We start from the raw sequence: 10,818 nt of genomic DNA, 5'->3' as shown, positions 1-10,818 counted from the left end.
ATATTATAATGATAACCATAATAATGCTATAACATTATGTATTATAATTACAAAAATATCAAATTTGTGTTATAATTTTTTTTTTTTCAATTTTATATGTCTATTTAGTTATTTTTCGTTCAAAAGTATGAATTTATAAGCATGCGATAAAAAAAAATAATTTGAAAACCAGTTGTTAAATTAGTTTAATTCTAGAGATTTTTACACCTGGTGCCCCTTTTCAACACTTTTTTACTTTTCTGGCATTACTCGGTTTTTTAAACATTTTTACCTTTTAAATTTTTCAATTTTAGTTTTTAAAAGTTTCATAATTACATTTTTACCTTTTAGCATGCATATGTCATGCTTTACACCAAGGTACACGCCACCTCTTTCATAACTGCCTTTTTCCTTTTTTTTTGGATTTTTTTTTTCTCTGCTTCTATTTCCTATCATCTTCAACCTCTTCTTCTCTTTTTTTTTTTTTTTTCTCTGTTTCTCTTTCCTCTGTTCTCCAGAGCTCACCATCTAAAAAAACCAAAATCCAACTCCACCTTAGTCACAAAAACACCTCTCTTTCCACGGAGCTATGGAGCTTACTCTATATCTCTCAAATTCGGTTCACCCCCACAAACCACCTCCTTCGTCAAAATCCCAAATGCAAATGGGTACTAGCCTCCAAAAAAAAACTGAATCCTCTTCTCCATCAAAGGTAGTAGCAGTCTATTTATATATGAATCCTTTTAATTTATTTATGTCTTTAGAAGCTTCATTGTGCCGAAAAGGAAAAAAAAAAAATCTAATGTATTCTGTCATTCTTTTTGTATTTCTTTTATGTATTTTTATTGATGTTATTTTTGTGTTGTTATTGAGTTTTTTTTTTAGTTGTTTTTATATTCATCTGTTGCTGTAGTTTTTTCTTTGTTGTTTTCTGGTTGTTGTATGGTTGATTATGATGTCACGGTCCCTGTTCCTAGAAAAAATGTATCGTCTTGAACTGATACAATTGTTTGTATTCATCTATGGAGTTTTTATGTATTTCTTTGGTTGTTGTATTTCTTTTATGTATTTTTATTGATGTTATTTTTGTGTTGTTATTGAGTTTTTTTTTAGTTGTTTTTATATTCATCTATTGCTGTAGTTTTTTCTTTGTTGTTTTCTGGTTGTTGTATGGTTGATTATGATGTCACGGTCCCTGTTCATCTATTGCTGTAGTTTTTTAGTTGTATTTCTTTTATGTTATTTATTTATGTCTTTAGAAGCTTCATTCTTCTCCTCTGAACACGTTGGGCTTTTGACTGAATGTTGTTTTTGAGTTTTTTTTTTTTGTACAACAATGGAGGTTGGATAATTTTTTATCCCTTTTTGTATTTGGATTTTCGGGATCTGAGTAGTTTTTTTTTGAGATCTACATTTTTTTAGATATGATTTTCCTAGTTTTGGAATGAAAATGGTTGAAAATGGTTGTTGGGGTTCTACAGCTGGGTCACGAAGAAGGAGGATCCCCTCTGTTTTTTTTTTGGCAGGTATTTTTGTAAATAACAACTTTTAGTTTCTATTTTTGTTTATTTTCTCTATGTAGGTCATAAATGTAAATTTTTTTCATTTTCAGTTTATTATAGAAAAAATCCCTTAATTCTATTTCCTTATATAAGCATATTGTATATTTATTCAGTATCATCCTTTACTTTCTTAATATATATTGTATAACCTTGATTTTAAGGAGTGATATTGTGTTTAAAATCAAATTAATGTTATTAATATAGACAATTATTTTATTGAATAAAAATATCATATTATTCAACAATCTTCATGCTGCTATATGAGAGACAATCACAACTCTTTATTTCTTCCAAATTCCAATCCTAATCATAAGTTTTTATTCTGTTTTTTTTCCTAAATTGTTTCAATTTTATTTACTTTTCTGTCTATATTTGTTCAGTAACATCTACTTTAGGGTAACCAATAATTATTTTTTTTAATAGAAAAAGAAATATATCATTTACTTTCTTACTATATTGTATACCCTTAATTTTAAGGAGTGATAGAATTTATAGTGTTTAAAATCAAATTAGCATATATAGTTTGTTGTATTCGATATATCTACACTACAAAAAACTGCTACTTTTAATGACAATTTTATAGTCACAACATAATTTTTTGTGACTAAATGTGACTTTTAGTCACAACAAAATGTTACTTGTGACTAAAACATATTACTTAGTTACAAGTTGTTACTAATTTAGTTTTAGTCACAACAAGTGTTGTGACTAAAAATACATTTAGTCACTAATTATTATTTTTACTTTTGTTTGAGATCAATGCTAGTTGGTCCACTTCATTTCCACGAAACCAAAGAATTCATGCATAGAAACTAAGAACAATAATTCGAGAACTAAAAGAGAACAAACTGTAATGAATCTGTCTAATCTTTTATTGAACTTGTAAAGTTTGAAATTATGAGCTAAAGTTTTAATGAATGAGAGTTAGAGATATTTATAGCTCACATACTTCTAAGTACCTAACACTAACTGACAGTTAACAGTTAGTTAACTAATTGAACTTTAAAAGTATTACAAGTGACTACTTAGACTAATACAAAGGCACACAAATTCAACAACTTTCCCAAGGTCCCATATCATCGAAATCTTTCAAAGTCTGTACAGGTGTGTCTCATGACAGAGGCGTCTCCTTGTTTTACCATGCCATGTGTCACAATCGCAACAGGACACCATGATTTCTATAAAATCTCTAAGTATGAAAATGAGTCTCATTTTTTTTTTCTCATTTTCATTTCACTCTGATTGTTTTCAAATTTCCTCACACTTGGGTTCAATTTTTTTTAGAAAACGAAATAAGCTTTTGGAGAATAACTATTCCAATAATAAAAAAGGGCATTTCAAATGCTATTATTTTTATTTTCTATTCAAAGTGTGATTGTGATTTTGATTCTTCTATTTTTTTTTATTATTCCAAATCAAACTCATGCTAAATGTTGGCCTACTCCAAAAAAAACCATTATTATTCATAATTCCTTTTTGTCCTTATATATCAAAATTCTATTATACTATCTTACATAAACTAGAAATAAATGTAATAATGTAACGCACAATATAATAGCAAGAAATTAATATATGTATTAACATTCCTCACAATATAAGCAATGATTTTTTTTTTTTTTGAATGGTAAGCAATGATATTAAATTGACAACACTATATAATTCTCCAATTAAATTGGTCTAAGTGTTTGTCTGAGTGTATCACAAGTCGATAGCCTAGTAGACCTCTAAATCAATCAAAATTTGACTAGTGATTTGGGAGACTCGAAATGAAAGGCATAGTCTATTAAGAAAAATACTATTATTACTACTACTATAAATTGACATTTGACCAAGTAATTGTTAAGAGAAGAAATTTATGTTGATTAACAGGAACATAGACAAACATGACCATTTTCATAAAACCATCCACCTCCTCTACAATGGTGCTTTCTACACTCGTCGTTGCATTTAATGAAATTTGAGTTTAGATAAGTACATAAATTTAGACGATATGTGCTCTTGCAACATCTAAGGAGAGAATCTTCTCCTAGATGTACCATTGAAGCCTACAAAAACAAAATATATAGTATGAGTACTAATAATAATGACAAATATAATTTCAATAATGCAAAATGAACAATATATAAAAAAATATGTATATATTGAGACCAACCAAAAGAACAAATAAGAATCCGCACGAGAAGAACAACAGAAACAACTTGAACTAATTTGGTCATTCTTCTTAAGACCATATTCTTTAACTTTAACCCCAATGCTGTAAAGAATTAGGCATATAGAGTTTTAACATATAATTTTAGCAAGCAAATGAGAACCAGCTACTGATGGTAAGTAACCAAAATTCAAACTAAGAATTTAAAAATATTATTGAAAAAAGAAAATTTTAAACTATACCACTAAGAATTTTTAGTTTTATTTATTATTAATATATACAAATTATTTATTCTGTACTATGGTTACATTTAAGAAAAAAAAAAATATCTTCAAGATTTGAAAACCCAATATACAACATAGGATTTGAAAATATTATTGAAAGAAAAAAATTTAATTTTATTTATTATTAATATATATTATATTGATTATATATAAAAGTAAGATAAGTGAATGATAGTAATTTTAAATATAGTGGCCACTACAGGTGAGATACATCCATTTTGATTATAGTGTGAATAATTTTAAATATATAATGTTTTTTTATAATAAATTTTTTTACAATATTAATTTTATTTTTCTAAGTAAAAATAATAAAAATTTAGTAATATAATTACTCATATTACTAAAAAAAATATTATATTAACAATATTAAAATATAAAATTTAATTATTTTATCATTAATTATAAAATTAATAATAATGATTAAGTGCATTTAGCACCAATTTTTTTATCTTTTTTTTACGAGGTCTCAATTTAATTAATTATGATTAATTAAATAATTTATTTCGTTATTTTAAGTATATTATTACTCTATATAAATTATCTCACTTTACATAATAATAATTACCATATATATATATATATTATTTTTTTCATAACTTTTTAAAAAAAAATTTCAATTTTGGTAATTTTTATGTCGATTGCAATATAGATTTTAATTGTGATGTAGATTTCTCCATTAATTTATCTGTGAGTTGCTATATGAATTTTCGTAAAACATAAAAAAAATTACTTTAATATATAAAAATAAAATAATAATAATAAATAATAATACACTTCAAATAAAAATAGTGTGCTATTGGACTCTTCGATCATAAGATAGGAATTAATGTACTTTATTCATTTATTTACTTTTAAAACAAGTGATTAATAAAATTATTATTAATAATAATACTCTATATAAATTATCTCACTTTACATAATAATAGTTACCATATATATAATTTTTTAACATTTTTTGTTAAAAAAATTTACAATTTAAGTTACTCGAGTAAATATTGATTGTAATGTAGCTAGATTGCTCTATTATTTACTATGTGAGTTGTTACATGAATTTCCGTAAAAAAAAAAAATTACTTTAATACATAAAAATGAAATAATAATAAAAATAAATAATAATACACTTCAAATAAAAATAGCGTGCTATTGGACTCCTCATAAGATAGAAATTTATATACTTTATTCATTTATGTATATTTAAAACAAGCGATTAATAAATTTATTATTAATAATAATTATTATTAATAATAAAATTTAACTGATATTATAATATAATAGATCGAATTAACAGAAACAGTGACAAACAGGACCACCTTCATTTTTACATATACCTCCTCTACAAGGTCCCTTTTTACACTCGGCATCGCATTTAGTGGGATTTGAGTCAGAATGAGGACATAAATCTGGACGCTTTGTGCTCTTGCAACATGCAAGGAGCATAGGAGAATCTTGTCCTAGAGTACCATTGAAGCCTACAAAAACAAAATATAAAGTATGACTACTAATAATAATTAATGAAAAATATAATTTCAATAATGCAAAAGGAACAATATAAAAAATATGTATATATTGAGACCAACCAAAGGAAGAAATGAGAATCCCCACAAGAAGAACAACAGAAACAATTTGAACTTTGGCCATTCTTCTTATTAATTATTTTATCTCTTTTTCTTTTAGTTTTATGAAAATATGTTATCTACCAACACAGTCTTATATACAGTTTGAAGAGATGATATTAATTAATTAAAATTTCCTTTTTATTTTATTTCTTCAATTTTTGCCAAAATTAGTGATATATGTATTTAAGTAGTTTTGTTACAATATTGTTGGAGAATATATGATAGGAAAATTTACAACTCATGACTAAAGTGTAAAGTATTTTACATTTTTATTTGTGTTTGGTATTTTTTTCTTTTGTACAGTTCATTATTTACATCATTACTTTTTAACTTTTCATTAATTACATTTTTACGATTTGGACTTACATCAAAATTTTTGTCTATCTCTCTCTCCCCACTTTTTGTTTTTTTGTTTATTTTCTATGTACATTCTTTCTCTCAATATAATTACTCTTTACAAGCACGTCATATCAACTTTTTCTTCTCCTTTTTTATTTTTTTTTTTAAAAATCACTTTATATAGTTAATATATACCAATTTCACATACATTGTTTACAACCTATAGTTGTAACTAGTTCTAGTTCATCTTCCCCTTTTTTTATATTTTTTTTTTTCAAAAAGGCTAAAAAAAATCCCAAAATTGTTCTTGTTATGGGTAAAAAATTTCTTTTAACCTTCAAAGCTAACTGTAATTGAAGAAGGAAGCCTTCTTATTTCTGAAAATATTTTTTTTTGGTGAGAAGGTTGAATCTCAAATGGCTAAGCACCATAAAAATCATATAGAAGTGGAGGTCCTATCCTATTTTAGTATTCTATAGTTGATTTTTTTTATATTATTATTTTTATCTATAGTTTTAAAAATATAAATTTATATGCTAAAAATGATTTGGGTCCAACTGATTGTATTTGAAATATTACATAAAATTTATTTGCATCCACACGCATTAAAAAATTTATTAAGCTAATTCAATAGTACTCACCTTTCAGCTCCCACCCCCACTTGAAAAAAAAAATAGAAAAATTACTTGTCACTTAATCTAAGACACAAAGAATCTCCATTATAGTTATTTTAAATTATTTTTTTTTCTAAATTATTTGCGTATTATTTTAGTTTTTTTTGAGTTGACACAACGTGTTGATGCTTAATTATTTAAATTCCATATTAAATTCAGGTTATTATTCATTATTTGTACATAGAGATTTAGTTGTTCAACAAAGATCAAATTGAGTATGTGTTTATTTGTCATGGTATAAGTGATTTGTAGTTATTTTTTTTTATTGAGATAAATTTTATGTTGTTCTTACGTTTCTTTTAGGTTGTCAACAAAATATATTGATATTTAGCTAATTTACATATTAAAACAGTGTTGTTGTCTAGTTGTTTTTTAATTATACTTGAGTAGTCCAAAAAAGATAAACAAAATGAGTATATATTTAGTTTTTTAGATATATTTTTGAGTAGTTATTTAGTTGTTTTGTAGGTTATTTTCAGTTGTTGTGCAATTATTTTGATGTATATTTTAATTTATTTTTTTATATTTTTTTGTTGTATCATGGTGTTGTATAAGTAATTTGTCGTTGTTTTTGATTTATTGAAATTGATATTTAGTTAATTTACATATTAAAGTAGTGTTGTTGTCTAGTTGTTTCTCAATTGTAATTGAGTTGTCTAAAAGAGAAAATAAATATGAGTATATATTTAGTTTTTCAGACATATTTTGAGAGGTTGTCCAGTTGTTTTGTAGTTAGTTTTAAGTTATTTTGCTGTATATTTTAGTTTATTTTTGATATTTTTTTAGTTGTGTTTGTATAAGTGATTTGTAGTTATTTTTGTTTTATTAAAATTAATTTTATGTTGTTCTTACGTTTCTTTTAGGTTGTCAAACAATATTAAAAATAATATCAAATTATATTTTTGTTTGACCAATAAAATATTATTTTATATTGACCAACTAAAAGAAATAAATGTATATATATATGTTTTTTTTATTTTATTTTTTAAGTTAACGTAAGCGTTGATGCTCAATTAATTTTTATATTAAAATATAATTGTTATCGTGTTGTTTATTCGTTGTTATTAAGTTATTTCAGTATTGTATTTTTTGAAGTTTTTGTCTTATAAATTTATTTTTGTTTGCATAATATGATAAACTTAAATTGATTTATATGTTATGGTTAAGTTGTTTTCTAGTTGTTTTTGTGATGTTATTTAGTTGTTTTGCACTGAGAAAAGAAGCCCTACAGTTGAAATTCACTTTATCCGAATTTGCCACGTGGCAACCACTGCTGCGTTCTGACGCTACAGTTTGTGAGCGTCAGGCAACTCTGAAGGCTTTGTCCCTCACTCGCGTGTGAGTCTCACTCGCGCCACATAGCCACATGTGTGTCACACTTCTCCTTGCGCATTTGGGGGAGTTTTTCTACCGTATTTTTGTAAATAACAAACTTTAAAAATAGTATATTTGAAATTAATAAATAATATAAATGTTTATTTTTACTTTTAGTAGTATAAATGTTTATTTAAAGTAATATTAACCTAAAATAGAAAAAATCCCTATATGATATGATTTTTTTAATATACACTTTTTTGTAATTTTAGGATAATATGTTTGTTGATTAGGAGGAGTTTTAGGAATTTAATTAGTTTGGGAAACAATTAATTGTGTATATATATATATACTAAATATAGATGATATAAAGTGATTAGAGAAATCTTTAATATATAAATTTCAAAATTGATGATCAACCTAACATATAGATTTAATTATGGAGATGATATGGTTAATCTCATCATGCATGCATCGATCATGTGGGAAAAGTAAATTGTTAATATTATAATTATAACCATAAGAATGGTATAATACTATTTATTAGAATTACAAAAATATCAAAATTTATGTTATAATTTTTTTTTAATTTTATATATCTGTTAGTTTATTTAATTTTTCAAAAATTTAAATTTATAAGCATGCATGTGATAAAAAAAAATTAATTATCATTATGAAACAGAATATATTTAGTTTAACGATTAGTTTTAATGTTTTATTTTTTTTTTAAATAAAAATTAACAATTTGTAATATATATCTTTAAAGTGTATTTTAGCTGTATATTAGTTGTTTGATTAGTTTAATACTAGTTACTTACCTATTGTAGAAATATACAAACATATTGTATATTTACTCAGTAACATACTTTAGGGAAACCAATTATTTTTTTTTTGGATGGAAAAGGAAACTAATTAATTGTTTACTTTCTTAATATATTGTATATTCTTAATTTTAAGGAGTGATGGAATTTATTGTGTTTAAAATCAAATTAGCATATATAGTTTATTGTATTCGATCTACCTAGCTATTTATACTATTATATAGACAATTATTTTATTGAATAAAAATATCATGTTATTCAAAAAATTTCATGTTCTATCAGATACTATCACTGTTCTGTCTAAATTGCACCCTAATCACATTTTAATTATGATTCCTATGATCTCTACACTGTTACATAAAATGATGAACATTGCTATTAGGCATCAGTTGTGCCTAGCACCTTCTCGACATGTCACGTTGCGATTGGATAGCGATACTCCCTAAAAGCTATTTTGTTAAATTATATGGGTCCCGATACTTAGTTGGACCAATACAGATACTGACACATAGAAGGGTGCTAGGTACTACTCGTGCCTTTTAGCATTTCTCTAAAATGATATAGGGACTAATTAATAAATTGTTACTATTACCTAACTAGTATAAATATGTAATGTCATTATACAAATGGATAATCAATAAAGTAAATAAAAATTAGGAGTAATCCTATTAGAGTTTGACATTTATTCGAAAAATAGAAATTGAAGTTCGTCACCAATAATACAAAGAAGAAAGTAGCTATTAGGAAACAATTGAACTCTTTCAAGTAATGCAGACCAATACAAACAATACCAATACTACAGAAATTACATTAGTATATGAAGAAATAGTATACATAGTCCAAAACAAATTTACAATCATATTGCAAAATGCAAGCCATACATTTGAATAATAAAATCTATTTTCAAGTGATATTTGTTGGATAAATTCCCATACTATTGTCCCATAAATAAAGTTACAAGGAAAATAATTTAGACCTCTTTATAAAGCCTCAACAGACCATTATAACTCATAGAGTTGTCGGTTCTGTTTTCCTAGGCTTAAGTCTTTTATTTCTTAACAATAAAAGGAAGCAAATAAATATCTCAAGACTCTAACAACTTTCAGCTATTCAAGGGAAAATATCTCAACAGATTACAACAAACTTTCTCAGATCAGAAACAAACACAACAACAACAACATTATAAATAAGTGGTTCAACCTTCCACTTTGAGCAAGAGAACCATTTCGGCCCAGCAGAGAGAAAAAATCACAAGGCAGCCCTTGTTTTGCTTTGTAACCCACCTCAGAAACAAGAGAAAAAGAGAGAGAGTTAGTGAGAGATATTGTTATGTAAATCAGAAAAATAAAGTGAAGAAAAGAGAGAAAGAATAGAGATTACCTACTGAACTTTGTGGCTAGGAATCTCTCATCCTTGTAATCGGTTTGGACTTTGATAGTGAAGAATCAAGCGTCTTTGAGGGAAGCTTGACGGAGATGTACTCTTGATTTCAAGAGGAACTCCGAAATCAATCTTTTAGTGTTCTTCATTTATTTTTCTGTGGTGTTTCGGTTTCTATCTCTTGTAACTAACAAAGATCATTTTTAGATCTTTGTTGTTACTGTTTTCGGGTTGTGTTTTTTGTATGTGTGTTGCAGGTTTGAAGGGGAACAAGGGGCTGCCATGAAAGCTACAGCAGTAGCTTGAAGAAAAGGAGAAAAGAAAAAAAAAAACGCAGCAGCTTTTTTTTTTTTTTTTTTTTTTTGCCATTGACGAGCTGCTGTGTTTTTCCAGCAAGAGAGAAGGAAGGAAGAAGAAGAGGTTCGGCTGGTGTGGAGGTTCGGCTGCTAGGGTTTCCAGAGATCAAAGGAAGAAGGAGAGAAGAAGAAGAGAGGCTGCTGTTGGAGTGTGTTGGGCTGGCTGCTATGTTTTGAATAAAAGAATAAATGGTTTGCTAGGGTTTCAATAAAAGAAAAGAATGCATTTATATTAAAAATAAATGCAGTAGGTTTTTTTGAAAAAAGCAAATCTGATATTAAAGGCATATTCGGTTTTTAAGAGAGAATATTCTCTTTGGATCCGCACAAAGAGAAAAGTACCA

At 25.9% G+C, this 10,818-nt stretch overlaps 2 long non-coding RNA genes across 2 annotated transcripts; one reads left to right on the top strand and one right to left on the bottom strand.

Moving 5' to 3' along the window:
• The first annotated feature begins 479 nt into the window (after positions 1-479).
• Positions 480-1,579, top strand: LOC133029240 (uncharacterized). Its single transcript, XR_009683389.1, has 2 exons — positions 480-691; positions 1,461-1,579. It is a non-coding gene; the product is annotated as an uncharacterized LOC133029240 (long non-coding RNA).
• An 8,108-nt stretch (positions 1,580-9,687) lies between these two features.
• LOC115697921 (uncharacterized) lies at positions 9,688-10,466 on the bottom strand. Its single transcript, XR_004008003.2, has 2 exons — positions 10,119-10,466; positions 9,688-10,021 (listed from the first exon to the last, which is right to left on the bottom strand). It is a non-coding gene; the product is annotated as an uncharacterized LOC115697921 (long non-coding RNA).
• Positions 10,467-10,818: the final 352 nt, after the last annotated feature.

This window comes from Cannabis sativa, chromosome 7 (assembly GCF_029168945.1).
Source record: "Cannabis sativa cultivar Pink pepper isolate KNU-18-1 chromosome 7, ASM2916894v1, whole genome shotgun sequence".
In the NCBI taxonomy this organism is placed as follows: domain Eukaryota; kingdom Viridiplantae; phylum Streptophyta; class Magnoliopsida; order Rosales; family Cannabaceae; genus Cannabis; species Cannabis sativa.
Note: the sequence above shows the minus strand (reverse complement) of the source record. Positions and strands in the feature narration are given on the sequence as shown.